General features: G+C 42.9%; 1 protein-coding gene across 5 annotated transcripts in view; it reads left to right on the forward strand.

Moving 5' to 3' along the window:
• LRFN2 (leucine rich repeat and fibronectin type III domain containing 2) overlaps nucleotides 1-17,965 on the forward strand; it is a 268,713-nt gene that overhangs the window by 138,114 nt on the left and 112,634 nt on the right. For 2 of the 5 annotated variants that reach the window (XM_079969232.1, XM_079969231.1), the window contains exon 2: nucleotides 16,752-16,833. The exons of the other annotated variants lie outside the window; for them this stretch is intronic. The gene's annotated coding sequence lies outside the window, so the exon portion shown is untranslated. The remainder of the gene's footprint in view (nucleotides 1-16,751; nucleotides 16,834-17,965) is intronic. 5 annotated transcript variants of the gene reach the window in all.

The following is a 17,965-nucleotide window of genomic DNA, read 5'->3' on the forward strand; positions in this document are numbered from 1 at the left end:
AGTGATAAATAACTACCTGACATTCAGAAGACATCTTAAGGCAGCCCTGTTCAGGGAAGTTTTTACTCTGTGATATTTTAGTGTATTTTGGGTTTTTATGGAAGCCGCCCAAAGTGGCTGGGGAAACCCAGCCAGATGGGCGGGGTACAAATAATAAATTATTATTATTATTATTATTATTATTATTATTCACCTTCAGAGCATCTCAGGTATGCATCTAAAAATGTAATGTATGAAATGACCCATAGAACCTCCAGATCCCCTCTCAGAAGCAAATCCTCACTGCCATTGCCTACTTCACAGCTGTAAGATTGCAGGGTGCTTTTTCTCCTTCACCTCCTGTCCTTTTGTGGGATGAAGAAGGCTGATTAAAAAGGTATTTGAGGTAAGCAGGCGGTAGGACTTCAGTTTTTTGGAAATAAGCAGTCAGTAAGCCAAGGGCAGCTGGAGACCTTGCCTGCAAAGCAGAATAACCACCAGCACCAGGAAAGGCAAGCAGAGTGATCAGAGCTCAAGCAAACTGCCAAAGTGAGAAGGTCAAAGGAAAAGGAATAGGTGGGAAGGACTGTGAAGAAGGAGCTTTGTGACACTCATAGACCAACACACTCTTTGCTAGTGTCAAACATGAGTTTTCTGCTCGGAAAGGCATAATGTTGATTGAATGCATAATGCATGTTTATTCTCTGTGCATTTCTGACAGCACTTCAAATTACCACATCTCTGGACTTGCTGACCTTCACGCCACATTATAAAGCATATCTGATTAGCGAGAAGTTTTATTTGGAGTGTGTTAATTGAGTGGTTTTGTTGGCCAACCAAAGTGATTAGAAAGCTATTTTCTTATTTATTTGCATTAGTTAAAATTGATTTGACACATAATTGGTGGCGGTGTTTATACTGCTCCTTCTGCTAAATGTTCTTATGGATTGATCAATAGGTATGTGTTACTACAAAACCTTGGTGGTGATAATGGGGGAGGCAATAAAGGACTTGACAGTAAACAAATGAGATTCTGCAAATTCTGTCGAGTTCTTTATTCGTGTAGGCAAGTGTTGATCTCTTGGGATACCTTAAAACAATGAACATGGGATCCTGACTGTGTATGCAAGACATAAGAACAGGGATGGGGAACCTTTCTCAGTTTGAGGTTTTTGAGATCCCTTCTCATGGCCACATGCTAGTGGGAAGGGGTAAAGTAAAAAATGGGTAAAGTATTACCTGTGCACAGTAGGTTAGTTTCTGCACCCACACCCACACACCCACCCCGTGTATCCACCATCCAGACAGGCAAGAGGCATCAGAATTCAAGGAGACATTCTGGCCAGGCAAAAACACTTGGGGGGGGGGAGACAGGGGCTTTAAGGGTTTGGCTGGGATAGAGGATATTTGGCCTAGGGAGAGTTCTAAGGTCCAGAGAGAGAGGTTTGGGTGGCCACATTCATCCCCTGTGACTGAGGTTCCCCATCTGTGAAGATCCACTAATGAAAAATGTGTATTTGTTTGAGAGCCAGTTTCCTGTGTCATCCATGGACCCGGAGCTAAGTCTTATCCACAACTGTTACCAATGCCTTCTAGCAAAGGTGTTACCAAACTGTTACCAATGCCTTCTAGCAAAGGTGTGTGTGAGAGAGACACCGAAAAGCATATCAGAAATTGAAGAACAGAGGAACAATGGAACCATGGATCTTAGGGGCTAGCCCAATACATTTTGCTGCCTGAGGCATCTCCCTAGGCAGCACTACTGGGCTGCAGCTGAAGCTAACCTCATTCAGTACTGGCAAGAAGACATCTGAGGATAAAAACAGGCTAGTTGTGGGGGTGCAAGACATGCACAGCACTGTCCTACAATGGAAAGATATAGCCAGAGGGCTTAGGGGAAACTGCTAAAGAGGCTGCCCCCAGCTTTTGACACTTGAAGTGGTTTTCTCACTCTGCCTAATGATAGGACTGGGCCTGATAGATTCCATCCATCACCCATCCATTTTCAAATTGTCCACATCAGGATTCCTTACACAGACTGCATTTTCTAATGAAAGCAAACCCCTCTCTGGATCAGGAGATAAAGCCCTGTTCTATGAAGTCCAGCAGCATAACGCTGCTGCAGTCAGTTTATTCCATTTGTATCACATCTCTTTTTCCTAATGGTAGAACTCAAGGCAAAATAGAGGAAGTTATTGACCAACAATAGTCCTGCTTAGTTTCAGCACAGTTGCTGCTTCGTGTGTCTTCAGACCTTGCCCCGAGACCATTTTAATCATGCAGCAGAAAAACGAGCAAAAACTCTCCCTCTAGAAACAATTATTCTATCCTTCCCTTGAATCCAGTGCTTATCTATAGGCCATGATGATTGTGCATTCTTTGTATGCATTTTTTTAAACACACTCAGGTTCCTGCTGTTTCCTCCAAGAATGCTGAAAGGGGCTTTTGCTAGCAAACAGGCACCTTCTGTTTTGTCATCTGGTGACAACACAAGAAATCTGCAGATACCTTTAGGGGACCACAAATGTCCAAATGAGGAAAACGATTAGGAACAAGAATTGCCCTTGTAAGCCTGGGAGCTACAAGTGTGTTCAGGGGAAGCAAAGCCATTTTTACGAGGGGGGGGGGGGGCAGAATCAGATTATGAACCACCCTCCTTGGAAACAGAGGTTAAATGAGCACGATAATCTCTCTTAGTGGCGCATTGCATTAAAGATAACGAAATGTAAATAAAAGTAAATGTGAAGACGGTAGAGTGTTGTGAAAGGACAAATGTTTATTGTAATTTATGTGGTAGGGCATTTCCTCCACACAGAAAACGGGGGCAGGGGGGATAAAGGGCAGGACAGAACAAGATATTCCACTGCCTGAGGCAGGCCACTCTGCTGTCCGGCACGCTGCCTCCATTTACTGGCTTCTTCCTTCTTGTGTTTCCCTCTTCCACCCAGGGCCGTCTTACCCATAGGCGCTAGGGGTGTGGGGCACCCAGGAGCCATGCTCTCAGGGGCACCATGTTGAGAGTCCAGGGCCCAAGAGTTGAGTCCGGGGAAGAGCCCACCCGTCGGTTGGAGCGCCGCGGCAGGCTCTTCTGCTGTGGGAGGCTCTGAGTCACGAGTTCAGGGAGACGCGAGACGCTGAGGCGGCCAGCTGGCTCCACCCTCCTGTTCACCTGGGACTGAGCAACCTGAGGGGGGGGCACTGGGCAGATCTTTGCACCCCGGCACCGCATATGCTTAAGACAGCCCTGCTCCCACCCCCCACACTCCACACAACATAACCTTTCGTTATTGATGACAAAGAGAACTTATGGTTCTTTCGTAAAGGATGCTGGACAAGATGGGTGTTTGCCTTGATCTTGCAAGGCTCTTTTTATGCTCTTGCTGCAACTCTGTCCAGTTATGTGTAAGTATACTTCTACTCAGAAGTCTCATTGAGTTGATGCTAAGGTAAATGGGTATAAGATGGGTATAGGACTGCATGATTTTATTGCATATCTTTCCCCTAAATACCTGGCTTTCTCGCCTCTTCCTCTGTTTTCTCCCTTGAGTCAAATAATGGTGATTGCTTGTCTACCTCCAGTATTCTGCCAAACACTATGCACATCAATAGTGCTAGGCAATAAAAAGATTTTATCTATCCATCTATCTCCATTCATCTTTTTTCCATGGTAGCTTTTTAGTCCTGGGAATCATACACAAGATTATTCTGTTTAATTCAATGAATATTATGTCACTTGTTTTCAAATTTGTTGTTTGCTGAGTTATTGAGATAGGTCAGGCTATGAGTCTAAATAAATTCACCCTTGTCATATTTATTAATGGGGAGTGGAGAAAGCTTTTTGTGGCAGGTACCTAGCAGGGTAATTGTTTTTCCCATTCCTCGTCCTTGTCAGTCAGACAATGCTATCTCCTTCAGAGTTTGCAAGATGCTACCGAGAAGTGCTGCCTTTGAAATCCTCCACATGAAAATAAAATCCATGCTCTTTTTAAAATGTCTGTTTAATTCCTATCAAAGGGCTGTCTTATAGTTTTAAAGCACCAGGTGGTGTCCATCAAAAAAGAAAGGATGAGGAGCATATTCAGATTATTTCACTATGTTGAAGGAGATGTAAAGTGAGAGATACTGCAGAGCTTGGAATATCACACTTTGGGCCAGTCTAGCTACTGCCTTCCTTATGGTGCAGAAAAGGAAACATGTTTTTCATGCTTCATTGACGTGGTTTGAGAAGCTTTTTTTTAAAAAAAAAAACAAACGAAAAACCTTCTCCCTGCAGTTTGATGATGCGGCTATCATAAGCTACGTTTTAAACTGTGCACAGATGGGGAACCTCAGGTTGAGGGGCCAAATATGGCTCTTTTGGGCTCTATCAGGCCCTCATGACTAGGCCACACCCCATTCTCCATTCCACAGGCCACACCCCTCACAGGTTCTTTGCTTGGCTGCAGTGTGCCATCATATTGACATCCATTGCTCTGCCTATTTTTTTTTTTGGTCTGCCTCCCACCTATAAGGAACTGTGGCCCTCATCAGAAAATACATCCCCCGGCATAAAGGAATGTGGTGTTAGCTGCACAATAGGTTCCCCACCCAGTCTTAGAGATGAATAGTCTGGTAATTGTAATGGAATTTGAAGGAGCTCCTTGCCCTGTGTCAAATAGACTTGAATTAGACAAGAGTACAAATCAGAAGTTAAATGGCATCATTCCCATGCCCCAAAATATTTTCTGTTGAATTGAAAAGTGCCCCCGCCCCTTTTGGTGGTGGTTAGGAATTGCTTGCAACAAGTTTGCCTGATCAGTGCTATTGCCCAGCTGTGCTCTCTGGGATGTATGAAATGTTAGAGGAGGGGTAGTACCTCTGGTGTGGGACACGTCATAGTCCTTCTAGGGTAGTTTGTCCACCTTTGGTCCCAATCCTGAACTCAGCTCTCACCTGTGGCTCCTAGAAGCTGTTAGCATGTGACAGCAGCCACCCCCTGGGAATTGCTTCTGCTGGCTGGCTAAACCAGGTGAGGGTAGCCAGTGGATCTCAAATTCTCAGTGTGTTAGGGGCTTCCCCTGCATGTGAAGAAAGATTCTGGTGGGTTGAGTGGATGAGACCAGTAGTGGGTCCAACGGTCAGGAAGGCAGCTTCTGCATGTGCTGTAGAGGTAAGTGAGGGGCAGATGGGGCTCGTCAACCTGGGAAAGTAGCCCATCTAGGAGAAGGAAAGTTCTGATCCTAAACCTTTGCTGCCTTGCAGTGTATCTCCAGGAGAAGAAAAGGCTAAGGAGTAAACACTACACAAATCCAGAGTGGAGTCCCTAAGACAGTTGGATGGCACCTTGTATGCCTCCTTCTCTCAATCCTGCAGTGAGGCTGAGAGGAGGGGTCTTGTGGTCTGAGCAGCCCAGGATCTCAATATGTACTGCCCACCTCAGGGAGGTCACTTTGATGCTGCTAATGCAGCTATTTGACCACCCCTGGAGGTGCACTCCATTGTCTCAAGACAGACGGATGCTAACAATATTGTTCTCTATCTTAACTGACATGACTTTCCTTGAACGACATCATCATGTAACCAAGTCTATGTGTTGTGATGTCATCAGCCTCTTCATTGCATGGTCCATGAATGTCTAGATTCACCCATGCAATAATCCAGGCAGTATTGTCCTCGCTCAAATGGCTTTTTGTTTGTTTGTTTTTACAAATACAGCTTAATCTGGAAGCTCCTTTGGATGCCTATTTTTAGCTCTGAGTGAGGTAGTAATGATTTAAGTAAATAAAACTGCCCAGGCCTGGCTTCGGGAGGTCAGTGGTGAATCTTCCTCCTTTTTTTTGCCTGCCAGAGAGTTGGAGGCTAGTGAACTAGCTCTTGCCTTGCTTGTTTGACTAATTAAAATTCTGAACTACACACCTGTAAAGAGCAGCAAGGAACCTGACAGAGAGATGCCACTGCTTGAGTTGCTAAGAAATGGGCTAAGTCTATAGCAGCTTCCAATGATAAAAAGTTTATACAGATTCATACTAGCAGTAAAAACAGGAACAATAAACAATAAGCCCTGGGGAATAAACTCATCCTCCTGGTGCCAAAAGTGACAACGAAGTGTCAAAGTATGCCTGGGAAAAGCACTCCTCCCTTGGGGTGCCACTGCTGAAAAGGCTTTGTCTCTGAATCTCTCTTGGATGTGGGCTTTTGATGCAGCTCCTTAGGAAAAGGATGATTTCATAGCCAGCAGATCACTATCTCCCAACTTGTATAGGTAAAACCAACAACATGTTGCAACGCATCCTAAAATGAATTGGAAATCCATGCAGGGTTGATGTTTCGAGTGTCTCTGGCAAAAATGTTGTTGGTGCAGAATAAAGAAAGCAGTACCGTATTTTTCCGTCTATAAGACATCCCCATGTATAAGACACCCCCTATTTGGGGGGACTCAGATTCAAGAAAATGGGGGGGAGAGATATATCCGTGTATAAGACGCCCCCTCATTTTTTACATTATTTTTTAGTCTTATACACAGGAAAATATGGTAATTCTGGTCTATGGTATGAATGTGTGTGGCTCACAGACCACTGGTCTTTTGCCTAACCATGCATATTTATCTTCCTTTGTGATTCATTTATTATGGTACTTGCTGACTGCAGCTTCCTTCTGTACTTCCTTTCCTTCCACTGCCCCAATTCCATTTGCTACATAATGCCACTATTTAAGGCCAGGAAGGCTGTTTAATGAGGAGGTAATCTGGTGCCTTCAACAGGAAGCAACAAATTACTCAGCCTTACCATTTACCCAGCCAGCAAACAGAGTGTCAAATAAAATAGCACGGCACTTTGCCCTAAATAACTTTTTTAAAAAACCACCTGCCTAGATATTTATCATTCTGCTACTCAGCTGACCCTGTGTTGTTTTGAGAAAGGAGATATCTCATTCCGAGCATAACTTATTACAAACAATGTCAGCATCCCATTTAGAGTGTCGCTGCGAAGGGAAAAGTGGCAGCTGGAAATGGCAATGTGACTTTCCATATTTATTTCTCCCTGTGACTTCCAGAGCAATTTTGCTCCATGGGTATATAAGTCACCGGATGATACTTCCCCATGTGCACACACTTTCTGGCACCTCTGCAAGCTCAGCTGTGGTGAGGGAGATCATGCTGGGCTCTCTTTGCCCTTTAGTTCAACTCTAGTAAAGGCAAAAAAACGCAAATTTAATATCTGCAGCTGGATTTTAGCTGACAGTTTTCATTGTTGCAAAAAAAAAAGCAAATCCAGATTCCTACTTATTTTTCTGTCTCTGCACACTCAACGGGAGTAAAATATTTCTGTGTAGGTCAGCCAAAGGCAGTACTTGGATGGAGCGAACTCGGGGAGATATGCAGAGAATGCATGTATAATACAGCACTTTCTCGAGCACTTTCTCTTTTTTATGTTGTTTAAAGTAATTAAATCAAGAGAGCTTTCATCGGCACTGCTGTAGGTGCCACTTTGTTTCGGTTGCTGAGATGTAAATGGGCTCCTTGAGTAGGTAGCCTGTGCGTCTATGTTTTGAATTGCAGTCAGGTAGGCAGCGTTTCGAGAATAATGACATCAGCACTCTGAAGTATGTGATCAATGTGACCTGCATTGCTGGAGAATCTAAGCCCCCTCGCTGAATGTGGAATGATGTGCTGATCCAGAGAGTAGCCCTGTTATGGAGGGAACCGGAACCACATTTTTACAGACTGGGTATATCAATGCAGGGGATGTGGCTGGCACTGTGGTCTAAACCACTGAGCCTAGGGCTTGCCGATCAAAAGGTTGACGGTTCGAATCCCCACGACGGGGTGAGCTCCCATTGCTCTGTCCCAGCTCCTGCCATCCTAGCAGTTCGAAAGCACTCTAAAAAAGGTGCAAGTAGATTAATAGGTACCGCTCCAGCAGGAAGGTAAGTGGCGTTTCTGTGCACTGCTCTGGTGTCGGTGTTCCGTTGCACCAGAAGCAGCTTAGTCATGCTGGCCACATGACCTGGAAAAAACTTTCTGAGGACAAACACCGGCTCCCACGGCCTGTAAAGTGAGATGAGCGCCACAACCCCAGAGTCGTTCGCTACTGGACTTAACTATCAGGGGTACCTTTTTATATCAATGCAGAGAGAGCAGTGCTTCTCCCCAGTTTGCTTTTGAGCTTCCTGATCTCATGGAACCCCAAATTCGTACTATTTATCTACAACATCACAATCCACATAGTGAATTAGCAAGACTGGCAGAGTTCTAGGAGTAACTGCAAAAGGGATGTCTGCCATCTAATCAATATCCCTAACCACTGTTTGCCAGCTGCAGAGTTTGGTTGCTGTGACAAGCAGTTGAAATTCCCAAAGAGCATCTCCTTATGTATTGTTCAGATCATGGGATGCAGAACAGTACATCAGCATAATATTTTGTCATTATTTTGGCAGATAGTTGAAAGTGATGAAAAGTGGGTCTTAATTTAAGATACCCATGCATATGAAACGGATTAGTTGCACAGCTCTTCTTATATTGATATCTGAAAATAAATGTATATTAAGGCTCCCTATTAAATCACATATAAGTTGGGATGGGGAAATCTACCAATTTTGTTTTCTCCTTTTTCCAGTCTTATATTCAGCCCCTCCACGTTTACATATCAGTTTGTAATTCCTTTATTATTTTTTTAAAAGATCCTAATGAAAATTCACCTGCACTTTAGTGTTAATTTCTCCCAGCAAACAGATTTATCTTTGTGCTTTTGCCTAATATACATATTTCCCAAAATATACAAAAGAAAGCATCTCTCTAGAATGGTGGTGCTCCCAATTAAGTCTTGCCCCGCCTGTCCCTATTAATCTGCATTAATCCTACGTTTTATAATCTGAGTTTGTACCCTCTGTGCTTTCTGTTCTAACACTCTCTGAGCTCTCCATGTCTTTGGGGAAGGGGGGTTGAATGCTGTCCAGAGATTGCGAATCTGTTAACCCTCTCTCTTCTAGTGTTTCTTCTGCTAGCTGTTTCCCATCCAGTATTTCCCAGCTTCTGCCTTCTGAACTATGCCCCTCCGCAAACCACTGTTCTAACTCTATACTGTCCTCCTACTCCTGGAAAGATTCAGGATCGGGGGGCGGGCAGTGGCCCCCAACATTCCTCCTCAGTGCAGTCTCCCTCAGTACAGTCCATAACTAATTTATGCAAACTTGACCAAGAATGGAAACAGAATGACCCATATATCCCTAGCCTAGGCCTACGATTATAGTTTTGATTTCGTTGACAGATATACACCAGAGAACTGCAGGTATAGGGTGGAATAACAACAACAACAACAACAACAACAACAACAACAACAACACACCCAAGTCACAGTATGCCTCAGCATTTTATCACTATTCTAATTAGCTGGATGTATTCATCGTCATTTTATAGACTTTCATATGAAGTATGGAACAATTCCAATTATTTTGTCCTGACAGAAATCGAGGTCTCTCTTGGTTGCTCACTCTGTTATTAGTACTCATCAGGGCTAGAAGTCCTTTCCTTTCGTTGCAGGACAGAAGGGATATAAGACTATGAGATATATCTCATGAAATGCTAGCCTTCACAGACTACATTTGGTTTGACCACCTTACTGCAGCTTTCTGATTTGTAGAAATAACAGCCTCTGTAATTTCAGGAGCAATACAAAATGTGCTAGCAGTAGATGTTTTTCTCCATCACTCCTAGAGCCATGAACTGTGGATGGTTAACTCAATCACCAAGGAATGAGGTTATCATAAATAGTAGCGGTGAGATTTTATGACTCTAAAATATTTCTAAAATGACTTTCACCCATTACATTCAGGAGTAAATGGAATACAGAATGGTGTGGCGTAAGAGCTTTCTTGACACTCACGCGCCAAATGAGACAGATCCTTTTTCTTTGCTACTCAGTTGCAGATGCCCAATTCACACTTTCTAAAACAATACATGAACCGAAACAAAGCCATCCTTCAAAATCTGCAATGCAGTTCTCCAGCCAAACCATCTGTGGGGAAAATACATATGCTGCGGTGGGAAATGCATAAAAATGCACATAACAGTGGATATAATTTACAAAAAAAATGTGATATACTTGGCAGAATTGCATCTAAACATGTATATTAGGAAATCCACACTAAAATGCTCATGAATTTTCATGAGGATTTTAAAATAAATTAAAAACCCACAAAGTGCTGTGGTAATGTGCAGAACTAAACCAAAGATTAGAAAAAAGACAGAAATTGAGAGAAACTGAAATCTACGGATTTGCCAGCCCCTATTTTGCAGAGGGCACACTCATCAAATCCAGCACCAAACATTCACCCAAGTTACATGATCACCAAGGGAAAATGTTAGAAGTTACAATCTATTAATTTTAAATATAAAGGTAAAGGTAAAGGGACCCCTGACCATTAGGTCCAGTCGTGGCCGACTCTGGGGTTGCGGCGCTCATCTCGCTTGATTGGCCGACGTACAGTTGGCGTACAGCTTCTGGGTCATGTGGCCAGCATGACTAAGCCGCTTCTGGCGAATCAGAGCAGTGTACGGAAACACCGTTTACCTTCCTGCCAGAGCGGTACCTATTTATCTGCCTGTACTTTGACGTGCTTTTGAACTGCTAGGTTGGCAGGAGCAGGGACCGAGCAATGGGAGCTCACCCCGTGACAGGGATTCAAACCGCCGACCTTCTGATTGGCAAGTCCTAGGCTCTGTGGTTTAACCCACAGTGCCACCCACGTCCCTAAATTTTTTTTTAATATACATCATAGCAAAACAAGAACAACAAGAAGCAGAAGCTCTTTTTAGAACATTTTGGTTCCAGTTTTTTCACCAGTTGCATGACCATCTTATGAAAATTTCTCCTACCTAGTCCATATTTCCAGGTCTTTCTGTTTAAGTAGTTATTTTGGACTTCAGTAGAGTGACTGAATACATGCTATAACAACCCCACATGTGATTGTGTACTAAGCAAGTGAGTTTAAGTCTGGTAAAGGACAGACTTCTTGGTGTACTGGAAATGGATTTGGGGAGGAATGAAGAATAAGAGAGAAAAGAGCATACACAGGCATCAAATCTCGGCACAGATTTAAGCATGCTTATGCTACCTGAAGTCCATGGGTTTTGGTGTGCTTTGTATTGGATTATGGCAAGAGTGTGTCCACAGCTGCCACAGCTGGAGACAACAATGCTTCCGAATACCAGTTGCTGGAAGGCACGAGAGGGAAGAGTGCTCTTGTGCTTGGCCCCTGTTTACAGGTTTCTGACAGGCATCTGGTGGGCCACTGTGAGAACAGGTCACCATTAGTCTGATCCAGCAGTCTCTTCTTATGCTCTTATGTGTCTGTATATGTCACAAAAGCACACATCATTACATCTTTGGGTACGTAATCTTAAACATCAGGCATTTTCAGCACCGCAGTCAGGAATCTAAAATAGTAGCTGCTCCTATGCACATTTTGTAAACAGTCTGAGGTGGTAGAAAATGGCATCCTCTCTGGAACCTTCTGACCAACCCAACCCACTTCATTTCACTTAATAGCTAGCCCAGCGCAGGTGGAGTGGAGCTAGAGAGGAGGAGAAATGACTGAGCTGTCATTTCATTTGTCTATCATGAGAAATCAATGAATGTAAACACTTAGTTCAGGCCAAGATACTGTCCAAAATGGTACTACTTCCTGCAGTTGCATTGCTAATCAGCCCTATAGATGACATTCATTTTCTATTTCGTTTTGTGTTCTTGGCATTGACTAGGTTCCCAAGGTGATGTAGCCCCCCCCCCAAAAAAAAAAAATCCTGTACAATAGAAACCTTCCATTGCCATAGCTGTCAACTTTTCCCTTTTTCAAAGGGAAATTCCCTTATTCCAAATAATATTCCTCGCAAGAAAAGGGAAAATTTGACAGCTACGTTCATTGCATATTAACTTTTCTGTCCCTCCCAAGATATCTTAGCAGTGTCTTTCAGAGTCACTTTACACGCTCCCAGGAATGTAACATTCCTATTTTCACATTGCAACAGCAATTCAATGACTAGAAGCATGACACACTTACATACCTGGTGTATGCAGATCCTTTATTGTTATGCCCAGTATCACGTCATCTCACTACAAAGGCTGAAAGTGAGAAGCTTGAGTGAGAGACTCTTTTCAGCAGAGGTTGAGCTGACAACAGATTTCACAACTTTTTTTCATTTCTGCCATGAAGGGTTTTCTCTAGGCTGACTACTTGGAGATACCTACATAATGCATAAGTGCTGAACTTTCTAGAGCCAGTGTCGGCATGCATTGAAAAAACTTTTGTGCAAGCAATTGAGAAAAGGGAAAAACATCTTTTGTCAGAGTCAGGCTGGAGGAAATGCACACATATGCAGAAGGGTTTTTTTTTATTTTTTGGAAACTCAGTGAATAGCCGAGGCACTTTGAATTTTCTATAGAAAGCCATGGGGTAGAGTAGCAGACTTATCCATGGAAATAAAGAAACAAAAGCTATACATCCTTATGTGCCGTATTTTATAGGAATGGTTGTTGAATCTGATTAACTTGATATGAAAGGAAATGAGGACAGCTGTAGTAAATCCTGGGTTTCTGTGCCAAAACATTTCAGATAGGAAAGGGTATGATCATATTTGCTTAATTGTTTTTTAACAATGCATGTACAATGAAATTAATAAATCAAATGGAAACTTACCTTCTTCAAAATATTTATTTTCTCTTTTTTACATTTCCCTTTAAAGTAGTTTATAAAATAGGTTGGTTGATACCTAACAGTCATATTCTTAGTAGAGCCACTGAAATCAATGGGTAAGTCCATTCATTTCAGTGGATCCACTCTGAGTATGACTAATATTGGACTTCATCTGCTCTTTTAACTGTTGCAGGTAGGTGATGCTATTGGTGAGAGTGTAGCAGCAGAGGTTGGGAATAAATCTTGTAGAACTACAACTTGCAAATCTTAAAAATTGACTATTTGTAACAAAAACATGTTCAAATGAAATGCCTGGTGTCGTCGTCATCATCATCATCATCATAAATTTTATTTATACCCTGCCCTCCCCAGCCAAGACCAGGCTCAGGGTGGCTAACATCAGGTATAAGAACAATTAAAATACAACTTAAAAACAGGATTAAAATACAACTTAAAATGCAGCCTCATTTCAGTGGAAGCCCAGATCAAAAACTGTTTGGGGGGAGAAAACATCAAATCTTCACCAAGGCCAACTATCCAGACTGGTCCTACGTGGGCCAGAAAAATGCCAGGGAAGTCCCCAAATAGGGGTTCCATCACAGAAGGAAAAGGAAATAGGAGGAGGGGATCAGGCTGATTCAAGCCAAAGGCCAGGCGAAACAACTTTGTCTTACAGGCCCTGCGGAAAGAAATCAGATCCTGCAGGGCCCTGGTCTCATGAGACAGAGCGTTCCACCAGGCTGGAGCCAGTGTTGAAAGGCCCTGGCCCTGGTTGAGGCTAATCTGACATCCTTAGGGCCCAGGACCTTTAGAGTGTTGCTATTTATGGACCTTAAGGTCCTTCGCGGGGCATACCAGGAGAGGTGGTCCCGTAGGTATGAGGGTCCTAGGCCGCAAAGGGCTTTAAAGGTCAAAACCAGCACCTTGAACCTGACCCTGTACTCCACCGGGAGCCAGTGCAGCTGGAAAAGCACTGGATGAATGTGGTCCCACGGCGAGGACCCCGTAAGGAGCCTTGCTGCGGCATTCTTTACCCGCTGGAGTTTCTGGGACAACTTCAAGGGCAGCCCTGCGTAGAGCGAGTCACAGTAATCAAACCTGGAGTTGACCATCACATGGATCACTGTGGCCAGATCAGGGTGGGAAAGGGATGCAGGAATACCTAAACTGGTGTCCTCAAGTCATTTATGGATTTGAACTCCCATCATCCCTGGCCATTGGCCATGATTGCTGGAGCAGCTGGAATCTGGAGTTCAACAAGAACTGGGAGGCATCACAATGGCTATGCCTGTCCCAATGGCTTCAGAGAATATGAAGCTCCTTTATATTGACCATTAGTCCACTAAGCAGAAAAAGAAAAAGAAAAAAAAGGTCTGCTCTAGTTTGCTGCAACTTTCTAGGATCTCATGCAAAGGTCTTTTCCAGCTTTGGTATCCGATATCAATGTATTCTGCTGGATATGAATAATAATGGGAACCGTGGGTCTCGCGGGGCAGGCGCCAGCCCTGCGAGAATGTGGATGGGGGCGTGAGCCTGCAACCCCCCCCCTCCGTAGTTCGGGAGTGGCTTTCCAGCTTTGGTATCCGATATCAATGTATTCGTTGAAAATGCTGCAGACTGAACATGGGTCTTTTCACTTGCAAAGCACATCGTTCATGACTGTGTTACACCCCTTCTGGGCTCTTCATGTGAGCAACATGCACATGCTTTCAAACATGACAAAATAGCTCATAAACTCATTTGTTTTAAAATGAATCAACTCTTAACTGTCCGCTTCTCATTTCCTGATATGCCAGAAAACTGGCAATCATGAGCAGTCAATCAGTCTTTTTCGCCAAAGGTAATGGGAAGAAGATTTAATTTCAATCTCATGAGCTTCCTAGTGGTACTCCCGAGTAGATACGAAAGTCCAGACTGCTGTCATGCTGTACTCATTTCTCCGTGTCACAGCTTAATAGTCATTTTGCTGTACGGTGGTAACTCAGGTTACAAACTTAATTTGTTCTGGAGGTCCGTTCTTAGCACAAAACCGTTCTTAACCTGAGGCGCGCTTTCGCTAATGGGGCCTCCCACTGCCGCCATGCCGCCACCACACAATTTCTGTTCTCATCCTGGGGCAAAGTTCTCAACCCGAGGTACTACTTCCAGGTTAGCAGAGTTTGTAACCTGAAGTGTTTGTAACCTGAAGCTTTTGTAACCCGAGGTACTACTGTAGTTTCCTTAAATAAATAAATAACAGCTCCTAAGTATACATGACATATCTCCTTTAGCATGCCAGCTTTTAGCTTTGGGTATTTATCTAGACAGTCATATACAACTGCATTTCAGTCTTTCAACTAGGCACAGATGTTTGAAAATCGTTCAGAAGAACGGTAAATGTTGGGATGAGGTCTGCATTTCTTTTCTTATTCATTGCCACAAGTTCTCTCTATTATGACAGATTTCAAATATATCCAAGGGCCAAGTCACATGACCAAGAGTCAATGCACATGACATATTGAAATTGTTGTGTTGATAAGTAAGGGTAGATTAATGGATCTGTCTATATCAGGTCCATGTAAGTTTTGCATGTGCTCATACATCTGTATTACCCAGTTTCCACATCAGTCTGTGGGGTATGTGTGTGTGTGTGTGTGTGTGTGTGTGTGTGAGAGAGAGAGAGAGAGAGAGAGAGAGAGAGAAACTGCTTCGTAAACCACTTTGAGGTTTGTTTGTTTTATAATCAAGCAGTTACAAATTTTATGAAATAAAATCAATTATATGTGTGTTTATTATCATACCATTTTGTGCCAAAATATATTCAAAAATGCATACAGTAGTACCTCAGGTTACATATGCTTCAGGTTACATACGCTTCAGGTTACACACTCCGCTAACCCAGAAATAGTGCTTCAGGTTAAGAACTTTGCTTCAGGATAAGAACAGAAATCGGGCTCCGGTGGCGTGGCGGCAGTAGGAGGCCCCATTAGCTAAAGTGGTGCTTCAGGTTAAGAGCAGTTTCAGGTTAAGAAGAGACCTCCGGAACGAATTAAGTACTTAACCCGAGGTACCACTGAATTTAAATACAAATAGGCCTTTAAATATGTATTTTTTTTTTTTTTAAAAAAAAACAACTTTGGACATATTTTGACACAGCAATCACATTCAGGGGCACATTGCCTTTAGCAGTGGATATAGAACACAGTCATCATGTCCAGCATCCGTCAGTGACCATCTATGGAAAACCCACAAGCAGAAGAAGAGGGCAACATCCCTCTCCCCCTGTTGTCCTCCAGGAACTGGTATGGAGGTTGCATTTAGCCACCATGATTATCAACCATTGATAGTCTTCTCCTCCAGTAATTCATCTAAGCCTTCCATGTCGGTGGCCATCACTGCCACCTGTGTGAGCAAGTTTCAAAGTTTAACTATGTGCTGCATGAATAAGTACTTCCTTCTTTCTGTTCTGAATCTTCTAACATTAAGTTTCAAGAGTTCATGGATTTTTTTAAAAAAATGTTTGATATTTTATTGTGTTTTTAATATTCTGTTGGGAGCCACCCAGAGTGGCTGGGGCAACCCAGTCAGATGGGCAACATATTTTTAATAATAATAATAATAATAATTTTTCATGTTCTAGTGTTATGAGAGAGAGAAACCTTTCTCTGTCCACTTTCTCTATGCCATGCAGACTTTTATACTTTTATAGACTTCTGTCATGTTGCCTCTTACTTCCCTTTTCTCTAATCTAAAAAATCCTAAATTCTTCAACCTTTCCTCACAGGGGAACCTATTCTCCTCTTGGCCTAGATCTATGCCCTTTCTCTCTCATCAGTGTATAAAGAAGATTCATTCAAAGCAAACTAAGCTGCCCTTGTGCCTCTTCTTTAGATGTTCTCTTGCCTCATACATCTGATTCCATCTGTCTTTTTAATTATTACACTGAGGGAAACCGTGAACAGGTTTTTAAATGTTCATGCTTTGTTGCATAAATTGTACATCCTGCATACTAGTAAATAACATCTCGCATTATTGTCTGATAAATAAAACATTTTTAAGCTATATGATTTTGGCCCCTAGAGAGGAGTAACAAGCTGCTTTAATATTTACTATCTTCTTTTCAGGCCTTCTTCAGAATTAGATTTGGAAGAATTTATGAACGTAAACACTGTGAAAACCACGCACCATGTCCATTGTGCTAACTTGGTAGCTATCTGTCTCTTTATCTCTCCATAGTCCATCAAGTTTATTTAGGGCGACGTGTAAGAAGGTCTTGTCTTTGTTGCATACAAAGTGCAGATTTAATATTATGACAGACAATAATTTCTATTGGAAAGAAATTGAATCATCTTCAGATTTGACATTAAGCAACATAGTGTTTGCTACAAGCCAAGCAATGCATGAGATTCCAGGGGTCTTGGCCTTGTTTTTTTGTGGAAATGAAGGAGCAGCAGAGACTTCAGTGACTTAAAGTTTATTCACATATATACAAGCTGAGTGTAGGTGGAGGGAGTGCAGAAGTTACAGCATTGCCATCTCTAGAGGGTTTCTCCCTGCCTCTCTCATGGCTTCACAGCCAGCTTGAATCTAGACCATCCAGACATGTTCTCCAGTCTTTGGGTTGCCAGCTCTTCAGCCAGCAGCCAATATGGTTGTGGCCTTTCTTCTCCTCCTTTCCAGCAAACCCTTGCTCCAAGCAACTCCTCCCATCCACCTGCTATCCCACCTGACAGGCATATTTTTCCTCTCAGCACATCCTGCCCCCTTCCTGTCACCTCAGCAACCCCTATTTTGCCCAGACGCAAAACACTTTCTTTGACGTGTATTTGCCTGACTTTTGTTTCATAATGGCCTACATTCAACCAGCCCAGTCAGGCTGGTTTGCATGGGCTACACCCGGGAGAACTGCTGCAGACTGCAATTTCCCTTCAGTATATAAAATATTAACTAGATTCTGACATTCATTAATTTCTTGGGTTATGGGGGGCCTCCCGCCAAAAAATCTGTCTGAGTCAGATCATTGGTCCATCTTGCTCAGTATTGTCTACAGCAGGAGTAGATCTGGCCAGATCCTGGCCCCCCTCAAACTCAGGGGCTGTTTTGTTTGAAAGCATGATGGGTTATCTTCGATTTCTTTAGTATTTTGATATTTTTGCTTTTCTTTTTCTTTGCTTCTGGTTTTTGTTTTTGTGACTTCTTGCTGGTCACTGGGTGATTCATATCTGCTGGTTCGGGTAGGTTGTTCATTTGGTCAGTGTCATTTGGCTCTGTGCCTCTTTCCTGAGGTGTAAAATTTTCCACTAGAGTCAGAAGTAGCCCATTTGTTATCATTAGAATT

Source organism: Podarcis cretensis, assembly GCF_951804945.1.
Source record: "Podarcis cretensis genome assembly, chromosome: 3".
Taxonomy (NCBI): Eukaryota; Metazoa; Chordata; class Lepidosauria; order Squamata; family Lacertidae; genus Podarcis; species Podarcis cretensis.